The sequence below is a fragment of the Papaver somniferum genome, chromosome 3, assembly GCF_003573695.1.
Source record: "Papaver somniferum cultivar HN1 chromosome 3, ASM357369v1, whole genome shotgun sequence".
NCBI lineage: Eukaryota > Viridiplantae > Streptophyta > Magnoliopsida > Ranunculales > Papaveraceae > Papaver > Papaver somniferum.
Window position 1 is genome coordinate 141560356 of NC_039360.1, and position 18738 is coordinate 141579093.

Consider the following 18738-nt stretch of genomic DNA (forward strand, 5'->3'; position numbering starts at 1 on the left):
TCAATGAATGCTAGCGTCGCAGCCATGGTGAAACTAATCTCCAGTCTTATGTTCCTCACTATAACTCTAAGGATTACACCGCTGCAAATTTTATCGCTACTTATGCTGATTCTGTTTCGAATGGAAATCGCCTCCCGTGGAGTATTGGACCTCGTCGTCTTCCCTTATCTGAAAAGCAAAAACGTTTAGGCGGAGTCCGCCTCCTGACTGATATTGATAAACCTAAGATTAAGTACGTCCCCGGGAAGGAGAAAGAACAGGAGCGTGTTCCTGATGTGGACAGGCTTCGTCAAAATCATGATGATAAGTGGTATCGCACCCGTCTTTGGGTTAAAGGTCCTTGGGCCCATGGTTGGTCTACTACTGTGCCTAGTAGTCCTCGCACCTCCGTTCCCAGCAAGTATCATGGTTACCAGCCTTGGGCTTTTAATTCAACTGATAGTCTAGAGGTAATCTGCTTTCATTTATTTTTCTTTGCACATGTATATTTTTTTATTTACGTACATTTCGTTCTAATAAAATTGCATACATAATCCTTGGAATTTAATTCTATGACAGGAGACACTCACGCAGTCATCGGATAGTCATGGCAATGTGCAGCAACCAATTAATTGCAAGCCTTGTGACTCACTGGACTTAGGAAGCTAAACCTTGTGCACGGTGTTTCAGATAGCGATGGAAAGCACTCGGTTGACCAACTGTGCTAGGTCCCTTAATTTTAGTACCGATCAAGAAAATGTTGTGAGTCACACTTAGATTAGCCCTTCTCAAGGGTTTATTGATCTTGGCGAGTGTTATGATAATCATGATGTTATAGTTCACACAAAAGAAGCATCTGTGACATCCACTCAAGCTATCGAGAATGTAGTTGATGAAAGTGCTACAAGTCCAAACACTGTTTTTTTTTCATGCCAATAAGAGTTCAAGCAATTCCCCTGACGCAGGAAGTCACTGTGATGCTTTACCAGAGCCATTGACTATCAGTCTTAGTCTTAAGTCGTGTATGTTTGATAATGCTGCTCAGTTTCTGGAGGATTTTCATCATCACGAAGTTGATAGTTGTGATGTTTTAGTTCAACAGAATTCAGTCCATCTGACTGCCACTCAAGTTAATGAGTCTGTTGTTAATGTCAGTACCTTCGTTGAAAATTCTGGCACCTTTGGCACGACTGCAATTGCTTCTGATACTAACGCTTCTGCAGATGCTATTTCTCCTGCCAAAAATCCAAGCGAATCTCAACCAGATCCAGTGACTTCGATTGTGAAGTCGTTTATTTCCGATAACAAAGTTCTGTGTGTTGAGGGGCCTTCTACAATTGCTGATATGATCCAAGATGTGTGTACTCCTCCTCCATCGTTTTATCTGGACTGGTCTTTCGATATGCCTATCAACAAAGCTGGAGATACTGATGTCGAGTTGACTTCGGGTCAGGACATTTGGTTCACAGCGTCCTCTAGATTCGCAGTTCCGCCACCCGAGTCCGCGCTTGAGATACAATCTGCGCCTCCAAGTGGATCAACGCAGGGACATGATTCGGCAGATATAACAGAATCTACTCATGAAACTGTTTTATCGGCTTATATAGAATCATCTGAAGCTGTTTCTACTCTTGATAAACCCAATGAAGTTAATGACCGTTTTGACTTCAACATCCATGCTGCTGGTGATGACATCTGGTGTAAGGGCACGAAAGACTCTGAGAATCCCATATTTGTACCTGTTGTTTCCCTTATACCGGAGGATGCTTGTAAAGATTGCGCGCATGAAAGAATACAGCAAATTTGTGACTTGTATTTTAATGCGAAACGATTTTCTACTAGTGCGTGTTTGGGAAAAGTTCCTCCCATGGATATCGAAGCTATGGATGCGTTCGTTGATGGGTATTCGAAATTTCTACCTCGGCTCACTCTTTTCACGGTAAGTTGTATCACTAAATTGCAGCTTCTCCGTTGTTACTATTTCCAGTGAATTGTGAAATGACCTCTCTTATAACGCACAGTTGGCCCAGCAGCAAGATTATTGTTATAAATTGTTGAAGCTTAACCGTTTAAAGGCTGCTAAGTTGTCTCTCCATCTTGATAAAGTCAAAGATCATCGTGACCTATTGATTACTCAGATCGAAGATCTTAAAAAGCAAGTCACCATCGGTACAATCTCCTTCAGTGAGGAGATAGAGAGGCTGCGTCGGCAGTTGACACTGATCCAGGAGTCCACTGTCGCTGCCGAACTGGCCCGTGATGAAGCTATGAGAGCCCGTGAACCGGCTGAGCAAGCGCAGTCCGCTGTGGATACTTCTTTGGCGAGAGAGGCTGCAAACTTAATAGGTTGGCTTCTTAATCCCAACTCCCGTCTATGCTGCGTCCTAAATCCAGTGACCTGGGATTCAGTCGGTTTAGATACCTCTTGTGATTCCATCGTTGGAGGAAAAAGTATTTATTTGTTTGGATTTATGAAAATTGTTGATTTTTTTTCTTAATTAAAAATTATTTTTAGCAAACGGGATAACAATAGAAAAAATCCAATTCTGGTGCTCCTTTAACCCCTTGAGTTATAACCAGTATGTTTGTATTTCAGAGATGTAGGAATTACCAATAGGTACTAATATTATGAGCCTATGTAATGGCAGGTCCATCCATTAAGAAACAGTAACCAGAGGTCCTTTTTTCATGAAAGTTAAGATGCTGGACCAAAGATTTTATCCGCAGATCCTAGCACACGTGTGACTTTCAGCAGAATACCAAAAATATCCTTGATATGTAAAATTAGAACAACCGGGATCCTAACATTCTTTTCATTTTCTCTGGCGACGAAGATTTTATTGACCTCATGTGATTTGCAAACTCAAGCTTGATTGATTGTATATCGTAAGCTAATTTATTCTTTATTAATCTTTATTTTATGTTTCTTCAGGATTCCATCTTGATCTGAGGTCCAAATATCTTGAATTCATGGTAACAAATTCAAATTTCAGATTTTAGGGTTTCTAAAATAAGAATTCAACATTTTTGTTGTCGTTGTTGTGTTTACGATCTTCGTGCTTGATTAGTTAATTATTTACTTCAATATTGATGAAAATAGTTCCGATCCAGATTGATAATTATGTTTGATGTTCATTTCTATATTAAATATGATTTGTTTTAATTTAATTTTATTAGTTTTGGGTTTGTTTTCATTTTGGTTTTGTGTATGAAGCATCAGTACATATGTGATGTATTGTATTTTTCTTTATGTTTACTATGTATATATAGGTTATTCCTTTTTTTTTTTGATGATTTCATACTAAAACTAGAGATTAATTTGTATGATCTTATAATATATGTGTTGTAATGCATTTTTTATTTGACTTGTCGTTGATTCTAATGTTCTCTCAATGATTTCATAGATTTTCTTTCGGTGAGATTACTACTTCTACACAATTTTTTTTAAAGTAATGCTTTTTTTGTTGTTTGAGACTATTTAATCCAACAATACTAAGGGTGCACAGGAACCGAGCCGAACCGACGGACCGAACCGGAACCGGTGGAACCGTACCTGGTTTTGGACCGAACCGAGGTACAAGGTACAGGTACCGGTCCAAAAAATAGGAACCGAGGTCTGGAGGTACAGGTACACGGTCCAATACAAGTACCGTGCCGTACCGGACCGAAAGTATCGAATAGTAAGAGCCATTAGATTTAGGAATTAATATGAGTATCTGATGGTGCCGGTATATATAGAAAAATTACTAGGGTTTATTTTTTTTTTTCATCTGTTACCCATCACCGAGCATCGTTTGCTCAACCTCTTGTCAGAAACAAATAACTCACGACATCTTCTGTTCCTCAACTGTGTTCCAACATTCATTATCACTGCCAAGCTCCAATTCCAACAGTCTCAGAAACCAAGCTCAACTTCGAAAGTCAATGGCAGCAACACCACTGATACGTCACCCTCTTCATTGGCAGTAATCATCATTCTCTCAACTGCGATCATCATGATCAACAATGGCAGATGGGATCTTCCCTGTTTTGTCGAGTTGTTCTCCATTCCTCGGCTGCAACTCTCCCAACCATCTCAGTCTTCATTATCCATCATCAACATCATCATTCTCGTTTTCTACCGACGTCCATCCATCGCAACCAGCACAACCACCTATCTCTATCATTCTTCATCAACGATGAGCAGACGCATCATCAGTTCAACACACTAGTCATTATAGCAATTGCACAACTGCACTAGCATATGACTTGTTATTGTACCACAGTTTAGGAAGTTAATTACTACTCAAACTGCAGTGATAGTTTGTTTGCGAACACCACACCTATCTGTTAATTAGTACTGATCGCTACCGGTACCGTACGTGTACCGAATGGTACCGGAACCGAGGTACAAAGTACAGGTACCGGTCCAAAATTTTGGAACCGAAGTTAGGGAGGTACAGGTACTCGGCCTCGGCAAGAACCGAGCCGAACCGTACCGTGTGCACCCTTAAACAATACATATATGGCATACCGAAAAATATGCGTTGATTTTGTTTTATTCATAGATTCGTCACTTATTTCATATGATCCAGCGGTACATATATGGCGTACTGGGAAATATTGTTTTTATCTTGTTATATTTCCAGAAATATCAGTGCATAAACGCTGCACACCAGATAAATCAATGTATATATGGTGCAATGTGAAAAAAACAGCGCGTAAACGATGTACTCAGAAAAAATCATATTTGGTGTACTATAAATGAATGAACTAGTATATTGAGTGCATAATATGCTTTATTTTGGTTAACTTAGGGAAGTGTGATGTGTACATGATGTTACTAGTTTTACTTGGCTAGAAAGTACTTGCTTCATTTTAGTTTCTTCGGTATGTTATGGTGTTGATGTTAGAAAAGTTTGACCCATGAGTACATGGGTTCCCACACTATGGCTAAGGCACCAGGAGCAACTATATATATACATAGAGTTCAATTATTATGGAATTTATCTAATCTGTTTATTTATTTAGATTCTCGGACTTCTTATTTGTTATTTCTTAGTACATATGTTATCGTCACAAAAACCTAATTGAAGTGGTTTTATTTATGTGGAATCATAGGTCTTATACCACGTTATCTCAGTACATATATGATGTACTCACAAAAACCTACTTTATTTTTGAGAATATGATCTGAATGTGCATATATGTGGTACTAAAGAAATCTAAGTTATTTCTATAAATGCATGTAGTGTTTTTGTTTATTTCTATGTATGATCCAATAGTACATATATGACGTACTGTTGTTTTGAGTGCATATTTTCATGACTTTCTGTTAGAGTTTGTGAGTGCAGATGCATCTCTATCTTCTTGAGTACATTTCAGTTCTACCATGTTAATTGAGTGCATATTCATATTTCACATGCCTGTTTATATGTTGTCTATTGCGTAAATAATGGTATTCTTAAACGACATACTGCAGCTTAATGGGAGTTGTAAATAATTTAGCTATACGGTGCTAGATTTTGGTTAAATGTAATGTATCGTTCTGCAAGGTAACCGAGTAAGACTTCTTAACTGGGGTCGAGGAAGCGTTACAAACATGAAATTTTGTTAACGAAGTATATATCTTTCTTTGCAGGATGGCAGGTCGATTTGGAACTAAGAGGTTGAAATTATATTCGTATTTTTAACAAATTATCTAAACTTTGGTATTTTATACTTCCCTTAGATGATTTAAACTTTCTACAAATGCCTGAACTGTGTCTGTCACCAAAATACTAGTACATTTTGATCATTCTTGACTTTGTGTGGATAGTGGAATTCAAACTGTAGTTCACTTTGGTTTTTGATATATGTTTATTTATAATGAGTGCAACAGATATGTACTTGAATTGAGTGAGGGTATATTTGGCGTACCGAGAGATCCATTTGGAAATGTGATGTTGCTAAACTCAATCTTTGTATGTTTGCAAATCTTTTGCAGTTACATTAGTCTGCCATTGTATGCTCTTGTCACTTAGGTTAGCCAACACAGAGAGAGTATTTCACTTTTATCAAATTTGGGTGTTTTTTCTATAATCATTGTACTCGTGAGCTCCATGGGGCTATTGCATGTTTACAGACCGTGTCTGCTGGTGAATCTAGACTAATATGAGCACTAACTGATTTCAGGGAGTAGCGGCTATGATTTTGAATGTGCAGAGAGGTGACATTGTAAATGCATAAGTTCTGACTGTCACCAAAATATTAGTACATTTTGATAATTTTTAGCTTTGTATAGATAATGGAATTCAAATTAAATCGTAGATCACTTTGGGTTTTGGTTTATGTTGTTTTGTTATAAAGTGCAGCGGACATGTACTCAAATTGAGTGAGTGTATATTCGATGTACCGAGAGATATATTTGGAAAAGTGATGCTGCTAACCCAATATTATGTCTGTTTACAAATCTTTTGCAGCTACATTAGTCTTCCACTGTATCCTCTTGTAACTTAGTTTAAATAACGTAGTGAGAATGTTTCACCTTTATCACATTTGGGTACTCAACTCTTGTAATCATTTTACTCGTAAGCTTCATGGGACTGTTTCATGTTTACAGACATTTAATTTTATGGTTGTTTTGGAAGGATTTTTGTGTCTACTGATGTGTTTGGACTAATATGAGCACTAACTGATTTCAGAGAGAAGTGGCTGTGATTTTGAATGTGCCGAGAGGTGGCGTTGTCCATTAGAAGCTTGCAAAGCTTAAGAAGCAAGTAGCCTAAGTTGAGAACAAGTGCACCACTTATCAATACTTCCTGTAGAACCTAATCTAGGGAGATGCTGATATCGGGTGATATATTCCTTTGCCTGGAACCTATAGTAATTGTCGTTGTTAGTTCGAGTGTAAGATATCCATTTCTTATGGGCTACTTGATAAGAAGGAAGTCACTAAAGTTGGTGTATTTCCCTATAAGGCAGTGAAGTACCATAGTTGAAGCATCAATAAAACACAGTGCATAAAACTCCAGAAAAATCTCAGTACATATATGCTGCACTGCGGTAAAAATGAGTGCATAAATGTTGCATAATTGTATCATATTTTTATCGCTTTCACACCTACCTGAGTTGTACATGTACTTAAAGATGGAGTGCTATGATGGCAACTTAGAAGATTAATATCGTCAAATATGTTTAGAATTTCAGAAGACTTGTATATAAAAATAAAATCTTATCATTTTCTCCATCTTTTTCATTTTTTTTGTTATACAGTATACTGACATTTCATGTATGTGTGATAAAAGGGAACCATAATGTATGAAATCAACTGAACCTAAATTTAGGTCTATGTTATACTCTTTTTTTCCCTTTTAATGTAAGTATTCCCTGTGCATCTTTGATGCAAGAATTTTTTTTACTGCAGTACCAAGTCTATGTTTACATGTGTGTATTTGATACAGACCCGATTACTTATGAGTAGTTTTGCCGTCATTAGTTTTTTTATTGAGTGACAATAGTTTTTTTTTTTTTGATCATTAAGGGATGAATTTATGCGGAAAAAGAAAACAAAAATAATAAATTCTTAGTTTCAGTATAGCATATATGTATTTGCGATGAATCTATTATGAAAATAAGAAATTTAGACATTTTTTCGGTACATCATATATGTACTGCTAGATCTACACAATGTCAAAATAAGATGGATTTGTGAAAACCAGAAAACCAATCTTTTCAGTACATAAATGTCAAAATTAGTGATAAATATATGAAAATCACAAAGTTTGACCCGTTTCTTTTCGGTGCCTTACATATGTAATGCTAGATCATAGTGCAAAAATTAATTATATTGTCAAAAAAAATGATAATCTATGAAAATCAAAAAATTTGATAAAATAGTCAGTACACCGTATATGAACTGCTAGATCACACTGTAAAAATCAATTCCATGTCAAAATACATGACGAATCTGAAAATATAACAAATTAACCCAATATTTTTCCAGTACATCATATATGTACTACTCGATCAAACTGTAAAATTATTTTTTCCTGCTGGCGATTCTTTAAAATCGTCTACTGTAACGTCTTCTTTAACGTTCTTTTGTTTTTTCTTCTTGTTGTCACCATTTTTAGGTGGAATTTCTTGTTTATTGCTTGAAATTGAAAATCTAGATTACAACTCAATAGTTTTTTGTAACTCTCTCACTAAAATTTAGGGTCTTGATGATTTTCCAATAGGTTTTGATGATTTCAGTAGTGTTTGAAGATTTATTATTGGAAAAGAGTAATTTTCAATCTTAGATCTGCACTATAATCATCACCATGTTTACAATGTTCAAAGAACGAACGAGAAGAAAACGAATAAAATTAAGAAGAAGAAGACCGAGAGTGTTGTTTCTGGAGAGATGACTTGTTTTTCGTTTCTTTGTTATCGCACGTACCAAAGGCTAGGGGTAACATGGTAATTGGCCAATATTAAATAAATATGGACCTGTTGATATCTTTTATTTTTGGAAGGACCCTATTATAACTAAGTATATGGGCTTAGGACCAAATAGCAAATTTTCCTTTAGAGATTCAAGAGCTGGTTGCGAGTCTGAAGAAGAAGATAGATGATCTTAACGCAGATGTAATAAAGCAAACCAACCTGGCGAAGAATTATCACTCTTGCTACGAAAGCTGAGGTGGAGGCACGGCTTTTAAGGGACGAAATTGGGGAAGTTAGGAATAAAAATACACACTTTGCTGTACGAGAAGCGGCCCTAAATGCACGAGAATCGATCGTAGAAAAGCATTACAAATCTGTTGTGGAACAAATTAATGACATTTTCATCCAGGTTGAGAGTCAGCGGCCTAATATCAAACTCCCACGTGTTCGGTGTCATAATTAGTCTCAGTCATTTGGATAGTATCTTTTTTTCTTTGTCGGTATTGTCGTAGTTAGGTTAGATTTTACGAAAATGATTTTTGAACAGCCATTATGGCTAGCGCTTATAGACAGCTGCTCACGTGTCTGCTGGATGGACAAAAAAACAAAAAAAAAATTGACTTTTTTTTTCTTTTCTTTAAAAAGATCAAAATTTGACTTGTTGACTCAATCTTTATTATTATTATTTTAATAAGGGAAATAGGGATTTTATAAGTGAAAATAATCGTTTGGTCTTTTTTAGGTGGGTTCATGTCTGTTTGGTCCTTTGGTCAAACGCCTTTACTGTTTGGTCCACAATTATTTTAAAAATATTAAATTGACAAAAGTACCCTTCCGTGTTAACTTTTACTTATTTTTTTGTAGTAGTTCATTCCAGAAATGAAGTCCATATAAAAAACATAAAAAAACAGAAATGAAAGTCCATATAAAAACCTAAGAAAACAGACTTCATTCCAAAAATGAAGTCCATATAAAAACCTAAAAGAACACCTAAAAACCAGAGTTCATTCCTGAAATGAACTCCATAAAAAAACCTAAAAAAACAGAATTCATTCTAGAAATGAACTCCATATAAAAAGCTAAAGAAACATAGTTCATTCCAGAAATGAGTTCATTCCTGAAATGAACTCCATATAAAACCCTAAAAAAACAGAGTTCATTCCACAAATGAACTCCATAAAAAAACCTAAAAAAATCCATAAAAATCAGAGTTCATTCCAGAAATGAACTCCATATAAAAAGCTAAAAAACAGAGTTCATTCCAGAAATGAAGTTCATATAAAAACCTAAAAAAACAGACTTCATTCCAGAAATGAAGTCCATATAAAAACCTATACAAACCAGAATTCATTTCTGGAATGAACTCTATATAAAAAAACAGAGTTCATTCCAAAAATGAACTTCACCTTCGTCTTCATCATTCTTCAACACCAGCAGAAATTCAAGATCTTCAACACGAGCAACAAACATCAAAAAATCAAAGACCGGCATAAAAAATCGATATCTTCAACATAAAAAAAATCAAGATCTTCAACACGAGTTCGTCTTTCATCATCGACAGATGGATCTTCAACATCAACAGCAACATCGTCTTCATCATCGACGACATCTTCAACTGTAGCAGAACATCATCGTCGTCGTTTTCTTTTTCTTCATCATCTTCAACAGTAGGAGAACATCTTCATCATCTTCATCTTCAACACGAGCAGCAAAGAAAACCCTAAAAAACAGAGTTCATCTTCATCTTCAACACGAGCAGCAGCAGCAGCAGCATGATTTCGTTGTCGTCTTCATCAAACAGAGTTCATCTTCGCCATTGTTACAGCAGCAGGAAGAAATCAAATCAAATTAAAACACATCCAGAAAAAGAAAAAAAAAATCAGATCTACTGTCACCTCCGAATCGTCTTCAGCAACATCATTAGCAACATCTTCGTCATCTTCTTCAACTTCAACACCATCATCTTCATCAAAAAAAGAAAGAAAACACAAGAAAGAGAAAATAGATCTGAATCTAGAGATGAGAGAGAAAATAAATCTGAAAATGATTTTTTTTTTTGCTAATAAATCCAATATATATTTTTCTGAAAGGGTATTGCTGTCACTCCCAGATGAAATTTACGTCATCCATGACGTCATCCCGCATGGGTATTGTATACCCTAGGACAAAACTATAATTTCTAGGACCAAACAGTAATTTATAATTCCAAAAAGGACCAAACAAAAAGTTGACTAGGTCAATTGGACTAGACTCATCCTAATATATTATTCCTAGGACTATACGGGATTTCCTACATTTTGTATTGAAGGCACAATTGGGGCATACCTCCACAAATTGGGGGATACTCAAAGTTAAATGGGGTTATATTTTGGTTAAGGGGTCCTTTTTTTAGGTGTAAAATAACCATATTATCCTTACTCTAATAAAAATTAAAAAGAAAACCCAAAAACCTATTCTTTTAGTATCCCCCAATCATGATGAATAATTTTTTATTTAGGTTATTATAAAAATCATTTTGAGTAGTGATGCAAATTATAATAATCAAAATGATTTGAATCAAAACCATCTAATTAAGTTACAAAAAAAAAAGTTTAATTTGTATTTAAATAAAAAAATCGAATTTGAATTTCATTAGCAGGTTAACTTCCGGTATTGCTTTTTGGGATGAATACAATACCGAAAGTATTTTCGGTATTGTTTTGTCGGATGAATACAATACTGAAAGTACTTTCGGTATTGTTTTTTGGGATGAATACAATACCAAAGTACTTTCGGTATTGTTATTTCAGATGAATACAACACCAAAAGTGGTTCTATAAATGCAAAATTTTATTGACTTAGTGTTTGAATTGGGATTTGGTTTGGGGTTTCTTCATAAATGGAAGTTTGATTGTCTAAAAAATGTTGCAATTAGGAGCTACTAAGATCAATTTAAGCACCTACTCATATCACAGAAATCTTTCAAAATCCTTCTTCCTTTTCATCTAATCAAAAAATATTATTGAAGTATCCCCAAACATATTTGGATAAGGGGTACTTCAATTACTTCATAATACTTTTTTATTTTTATATTTTGATTATCCCCCAATTCGTGGAGGTATCCCCAATTATGCCTTCTTTATATTTGGATGAAATATACCCCAATATTGTCTCTTTTGTATGGCTGCTTCTTCCGTTCTTCTTCTCTTCCGTTTCATGAGTTCAACTGATACAAAATCTTCGTCTCTTAAGTCTGTAAATAACATAATATATACAAATTTTAACGCTTTTTTTCGTTGTTTCTTGGCTTTTTGATATTGCAATGCTTGTATTTGGAAAACAAGCATTCATGTTGTGTACGTTGAAATTTAAAATCTAAACAGATATGGGTTACCAATTATTGTATTGTAAAAACATGAACACAGTTCTCCCGAATCAAAATATCAACTGAATTTATCTCAGCATAGATTCTGTTGATTAGCTTAAACAGTACCATTGTTAATGAGAACATCACTGTGCATAAGTTTCGTAGTTTCAATCTGAAAAACAAGAGAGTGAGAAGAAATGATACTTTCAGGAGTCTATACATTTCTTAATTCTCTCTGTTGTATTTCTCCACTGTTTAGCTAATCATTTTTGTTCTTCCGTATTGGCCTTTTTATTAAATAAGTTAATCATTTTTGGGATTCAAAAAAGTCAACAAGTTATCATTTTTTGCTTTTTGGTCTGCGTGGCTGCCACATGTGGAGCTAGCTTCGGGCTGTCCGCAAAAGAGCTGTTCAAATAGTACGGTTGTAGATTTTAGTGAGCCGAGGCTTCCATAGGTTTTAGACGTGGTGATAATTTTAACTTCGGTATTGTAGATCCCACGTAAAAGCAGTTGAGAATTGATTTTGGTGTATAGTTTTGCTTTTAATGAAACTTGGTTATACCGTGACGCCCTGATTCAGTTGTTCAGGTATACTTAAGTCTCAAAAGCAAGGTACAGCTTAGAAATTTAACAGTAAATAGAGTTCTTGAGAATAAGCGACGACTCCAACCATAAGCTTGACAAAGAATTACTAAAAGAAATTTAGTTTCTAATTAACAATCAATTGCATTTCTAGTCAATTGACAAATATATTTGTTAAAAAAATTCATTTTATTGATTACTAGAAATAACCCGTGTCGTAACGGCACGGCATGAAAAAAATTAATCTTATTTCATGGTTTTTTTTGCAACAATTCTCAATCGTTACACATCTTGATGAATGTTTATTGTTCTTATTCTAAAAATATATGAGTCAAAATATATTTTTCTTCTATTTGAATAATAAAATATGAGTGTAATAATATTAGTTTTAAATGGTCGTAACAATTAATTTTTTACTTTGTTGTTTTGTTGCTACATGATTTTTTAGTTAATTGGTGAGAAACTAAGTATGAGAGTTATCAATGCATATATCTGTAATGGAATGAGGTTAAAAATCTTACATTCGTTAGATATCTATGGATGGGGTGAGAGTGGGATGGTCGGATGTAACATTTATCTTTGGAAATGTTATATGATCGTCCTAAGTTCACAGTTTATTTTTATAAATAAACAATGTCGTAACGGCCTGGCCTTGATCTGATCTGTGATAAATGTTTAAGTGTTTGTTAAATCATCAAAATCTTCTAAATTACTGGCGGTGCACTTGCAGCAGAAAAACTATGTTTCCTCCTTCATTTGAAGACCCTGTTTGTAGCTCTGATAACGACAGGTTTTGCGGTTTAATTTAATATAGAGATTTTAAACAAAATTTTCTCTCGTCAATCGTGGTTTTATTTTTCAGGTAAAAATCCAAAAATTGGTGATTTGAAACCATTTGGTTATAATATTAATTCATCAATTTTAGAATGCTTATATGACACTATGAAACCAAGTAATTCCTCAAAAGTTTCCACCAAGTATTAAATAATGATGTTTTTCAAATAAATATTGGACCTTGGAACGGAAAAATATAATCAATTGTAATTTTTTTGCAGCTTTACTTCAAAATTACTATTAGTATATAACATTGCTCAACATTAAACTCTATTGAAATTAACATACGATCACACATTGTTCAAAATATTTCTTCATGGTACCTTATCATACTTAATTGGTTCCACAGTTATTTATTTTTAAAACATTGATAAAGGTTTTAATGTCATTTTTTATATAGGTTGACAAAGGATGGTTAGTTTATTACAAACAATAATATCAACTATAATGGTGAGAGGAATCTAATTAATGTAGGCATAAAAAGAAGTTACAATTGCTACATCCGTCGGATGTCTTTTGCTAGGATGGGACTGGGATGGTCGGATCACATGTTTGTCTCTCAAAATGTTATCCGACCGTCCAGGACTCAAAACCTATGTTGTTTTGTATTATAGATTAACAATCAAGTATATTTGTAAAAGCTTCTAACGGAAAAAAACATTTGTAAGGTGTTCAGGCAAGATACTTGTAACATTATGAGTTTTTCAATATCTATTTTAACACTAATTTCTAACCAGAAAAATGAAAAAAATTAAGCCCAAAAATTATTTAACTTGTGATGGCAGCATATTCCTCAAGCAGATGTAGCTTCAACACTGTTCTTCTAAGAGATGCAACATACTTACCATTGGACTTATGTTAAACCCAAATCTTAGAAGCCGCACCACCAAATAGGGGGCCGGTTTTAAAAATGAGCGAACCAAAAAAAATTGGAGTCCAAATATGTTCACACTCTAACCAGCGTATATTTCACATATTTTTTTCTGATTGGTTAATTATTTATCTGATGGCCCATTACCTTACATGTTTAGAATCACGACCCTCGTTATATAACTCCCTAAATTAAATCAAGGATAGAGATTAAAATGTGACCCTAAATTAAATCAAGGGCAGAGATTAAAATGTGAAATAGACCTGTTAAAGAGTGTGCACGAATTCACATCCAAAAATTGACACATAATCGGTGTCAACTTTTGGTGTAAAAGTATTGGCTTCACCAGGCCAAAAACAGATTGAAGTTTATATGAATAAATTGCATTGAAAATTAATAGACCTCTATAATGACAATTAGACATCTATGTACGACCTCTTATAAGAAAATAACTTCGGTTCATAGGTATTGAACCGACTTAATGACACATTAGGAAGGACTAGTTGCGCCTGTTTTCGATACGATGAATAACGAGTTTAGTCTTCAAATGAAAATTTTCCATGTCCAACAGGGTTAGATTGACGAACAAGTCATCCTCACTATACTTAGACTCATGCAATCTTTCGGCTGTTGGTAATAAAAATGAGATACCCAACCTGTTACATTCCTCTCGATTGCGATTACACTGCTCTAAAAGTTCGTACCACTCGTCGCAATAATCAGGTCCATCGATTCCTCTACGAAAATTGGTTACCTTGATGCTGGATCCTGTAGAAAAAAATATGTAGTGGTGTTCTTCTTCCCCTGCCAAACGTTGGAGAGCTCAGTGAGAAAACAAATCTCTTGCTCTTGTACGTCAAGTTCACCTCTACTCATCCTCTGTGAATTTTTTCCACGCTCCTGGATTGGAGTTAGATAGGTTATCGATGATTTCTGAGACTTATGGATGGCTTGATCAACTCCTCTATTCATCATGGGTACTTCCTGAAGCCATCTGATTGCTTTCGCAGTTCGAAGAAACCTGCGTTGTGGCGAAGAACATAACCCCTAAATATATCAAACAATATTATATTCATATGTATCACTCATTCCTCGGGTACGATATTGTGCACGCTTACTAACGACTGTGCACGTGACTTAGTTTTGTAACTTATTTAACGAGGTTCCAAATTTTAAACAATCGGGTAAAGGGCCATCCTATGACATACAGTAATCCTATTATTTTAGAGAAATATTACTTAATTAAGAGTATTATTACAAAAAACTAGTTTGAAACCTAACAAACTAAGATGCAACAGCTTACTACTACGTTAACTGTGTGAACAGGTCGTGATTCCGTCAAGGGCGACTTGTATAGGGGTGTACCAATGATGGACTTGCTTTCTAACAGGATTGGTAGGGTTGGGTTTTTAACACCCTGGTAGGAACCCAAAACGCCATCCAATGGTTAGAATTTAATGGTCCACAATTGGTACACAAAGTTTCATACACCATTAAACTTTCTCTGTCAAGGGATCCGAAGCAGATAGGCTGAGCTTATGTCACCAGTTACCCAGGACCCATGCAGGTACAAAATGAAGAAGAAAACATGTGAGAAGGATTTTAGGGTCGGATGGGTGGGGTTGTCCGCCTAACAGGTTCGGCGTGTTGCAAAGATTATTAGCGATTTTTCAAGGAAAACTCTAGAACTTGGATAACTAACATAGAACAGATATCATTCTCAAAAAAAAAAAAACATAGGACATATATAGGACAATCCATATTCACCCCACTACCAATCCCAATGCTGGAGGTGTTCCCCTCTTCACCTTCAAAATTGTTGCACGTCATGTGGACAATCCCTTGTTGTCCCGGTTCTCCGGCAAGCATCTTCGCCTCAGCAAGAAGACACTTAACGTGAAGAGTGGGCATCATCATCCCTTGAATTGATCACTTTTGATCCCATGGAAAAATTGGAGGTCCCACTACAATCACTTTCATGGTTGAGGTTTTCCTATAAACAACATATTCGCTCGATAACAACTCGTAAGTGTATAAATATAGCCGATGTTGTTGGTCACAGTACTCCAGTCCAGCTGAAAAGAAAATCTGATTAAAGAGGTTCGAATGCTCGATTCATTCCCCTATTCACTATTGGACAAGCCCATATTGTCACGGTTGTAGCAAGGTCGTTTAAAAACCACGGGCTATGAGTATCAATTTAATTGGACCCGTATGTATACTAACATGTGATCAACCGTTGAATATTTTATTAAAACAAACGTACTATAACTAACCAAATAACGCTTGGATGCCAAGCGACGCAGAGGAGGGGGAACTTGGCAACAGAGAGTCCGTTTGGAGCTAATTCATGTCCTATGTTAAGCTGGAGTGGGTGATGCCAGATTGTATCGACTTAATCATAAAGGGTTGGAGGATCAAAAATCTCTCTTCAACTGGTCAAGCTTTATGGCAGGTCCTTCCAGCAGCAATCCATTCCACAAACTGTCTGCAATCCATTCCGCAAACCGTTTGCAATTCCCGCCTAACACCATAGTGACCCTCACGTTCTACCAAAAACACCTCTCCATTACTTAGATAGATAGTACCAACAACACCTTACTTACGTCTATAGAGTGTAGACTCTACACATAACTACCCGCATCGTAGACACACCTTCTTCTCACTGCCTTATCTTCAACCTTATCGTTAACAGTAAACTTAAAAAAGCACCCTTACTCTCTCTGCCTTATCTTCAACCTTATCGTCAACAGTATCATGGAAAGACATCTAATTAATGTTTTACAGAAAAATAAGGAAATGATGGGAAAAGGTTTGTCCATGTAACCAAGCATGCTAAAGCTACGGTGAGGCCTTCTAAAAATATTTGATTTCCGTCACTCCATGATTTGTTAGTTTTAGTGGAAGTCGTTCGATTATTTTCCAAAAAGAAAAACTTAATGAAACGCCATTAACAACTAACTCATCCATTGGAAGTCGACTTGGTCGTAAATTGTTTGGAATTCATCAAACTGTTTCCATGAATTTTCAACTTTAGGTGGGCCCCACCAAAACAAAACCATCGGGTGGACCAAGCTACGGACATACCGCGGGAGCCCGCAGTGAGTGTATAGTTCCGATATAGCACTTTGATAGAAACAGGGATAGTTTTCCTCGATGGTTGTTTCTTTAGTCGAGTCGAAACAAGGATATAAAATTGAAGAAACTTGTAGTATACACAAAATTGGTTAAAAAGACCAAAATCAAAAATTCCTAGGTGAAAAGGACAGTTAGATTTTGATACTGATTAAATGGACAAAAATGTAAAAATAGCCAGGATGTAACCAGTTTCATCCTATCCATTTTCAAGTATTTTTTTCTTATTTTTAATTTACATCAGGATGCATCCAGTTTCATCCTTGTTATTTTTTAAGTTTAAGTCAGGATGAATCCAGTTTCATCCTTGCAAATTTTTTTGTGTCCATTTCACCCAAACTATTTTTTACTCGTACATTTAAACCGTGTTTTAAAAATATTTGGACAAATGACCCATTTTCCGTGTAGTATAAACCTAAAACCGGTAAACAGATAATTTGCACTTGAAAAAAAAAAAAACCTATCTATAACAGATCACAGACAAAATAAAGAACTTTTATAGAAATGCATGGAAGATTAGTGGACACTCCTACAAATTGTAGGGTTAAACTCCTTTGACAAGTCGTTTTTCTTAGGACTCGGATAATCTTCACAAAATCCCATAGACTTAAGAACGAAGTTGTCGTCATGAATATGAAAAGTGTTATTGAAATCGAACTGCAACAACTATATATCCTCTGACATCTCCAAGTCAATTGCTGCAGGTGGAGGCGTTTGTATTATAATAAAAGGCAACGACACATCCCGTGAAGTTGCAGCTTTCCTCCCTGAACAACATAGTTGCTCATTCCGCTGAGCCAGATTCTGCAGGCCTACAAATTGATCCTCAAGTTCTTGCAGATACGCAGCCTTGTTTGCAATTTTGTTTCTTAAGCCAATATATTGAGACTTAAGCTGTTGAACAACATCTAGGCCATCAGCATGAAGCATGCCTCTCCATTGTATCTCTTTGTTTTCATCCTTAGATATGATATCCGCTGCAATAAGAACATTCAGGGAATCATACACTCTCCGTCGAATATTTTTGTCGTTATTTATTTCTTTCATGTAAGGTGTTGTTGAAAGTTAAGCAACAAGCTCATCCGTAACTTCATTATATGTAGTTCTACCTTTGCTTTCAACTTTTTTGCACACTTGGATACTAAATTGATGAAGTCCTATGCCACTAGCCTTCTCACTACCACCTCCTACTGCCCGTGTTTGCGCTTTCTTTTTCTTATTATTCCCCGCTGACCACGCATCATCATATTCTGCCTCAAGATTAAACTTATTAAAGGTTTTACTACAAGGAGAAAATCCTAAACTTCTACTTGTCATTGACGTTGATTTCCCACCTACCCCAGCAGCGACGTCTCCATCACCGGATACACATGAACAACCTTCAGTAACCATCCCCCTACTACTAATAAACTTATGAATTATTTATTCCCTATATAAGGTCTTCTTATAAAAATAAAATTTGATGTTTAGAATTGAAGTAAGGTTTCAGTCTTCTTCATTCTTCGACTCTACGGAGTATGGACTTTGTAAGGGAATTCTTTGAGAGAGAAGAGGAGAAAGAATGTAGCGTGGAAGTATCAAGTATAGGAGCATTCCGATG

The 18738-nt window shown here is 35.6% G+C and overlaps 1 long non-coding RNA gene and 1 pseudogene across 1 annotated transcript; one reads left to right on the forward strand and one right to left on the reverse strand.

Annotated features, from left to right (window-relative positions):
* The first annotated feature begins 2809 nt into the window (after nucleotides 1-2809).
* Nucleotides 2810-6758, forward strand: LOC113361686. The gene is made up of 3 exons (XR_003365266.1): nucleotides 2810-2865; nucleotides 5600-5626; nucleotides 6642-6758. It is a non-coding gene; the product is annotated as an uncharacterized LOC113361686 (long non-coding RNA).
* Nucleotides 6759-17654: 10896 nt separating this feature from the next.
* On the reverse strand, nucleotides 17655-18530 carry LOC113360047 (annotated as a pseudogene).
* Nucleotides 18531-18738: the final 208 nt, after the last annotated feature.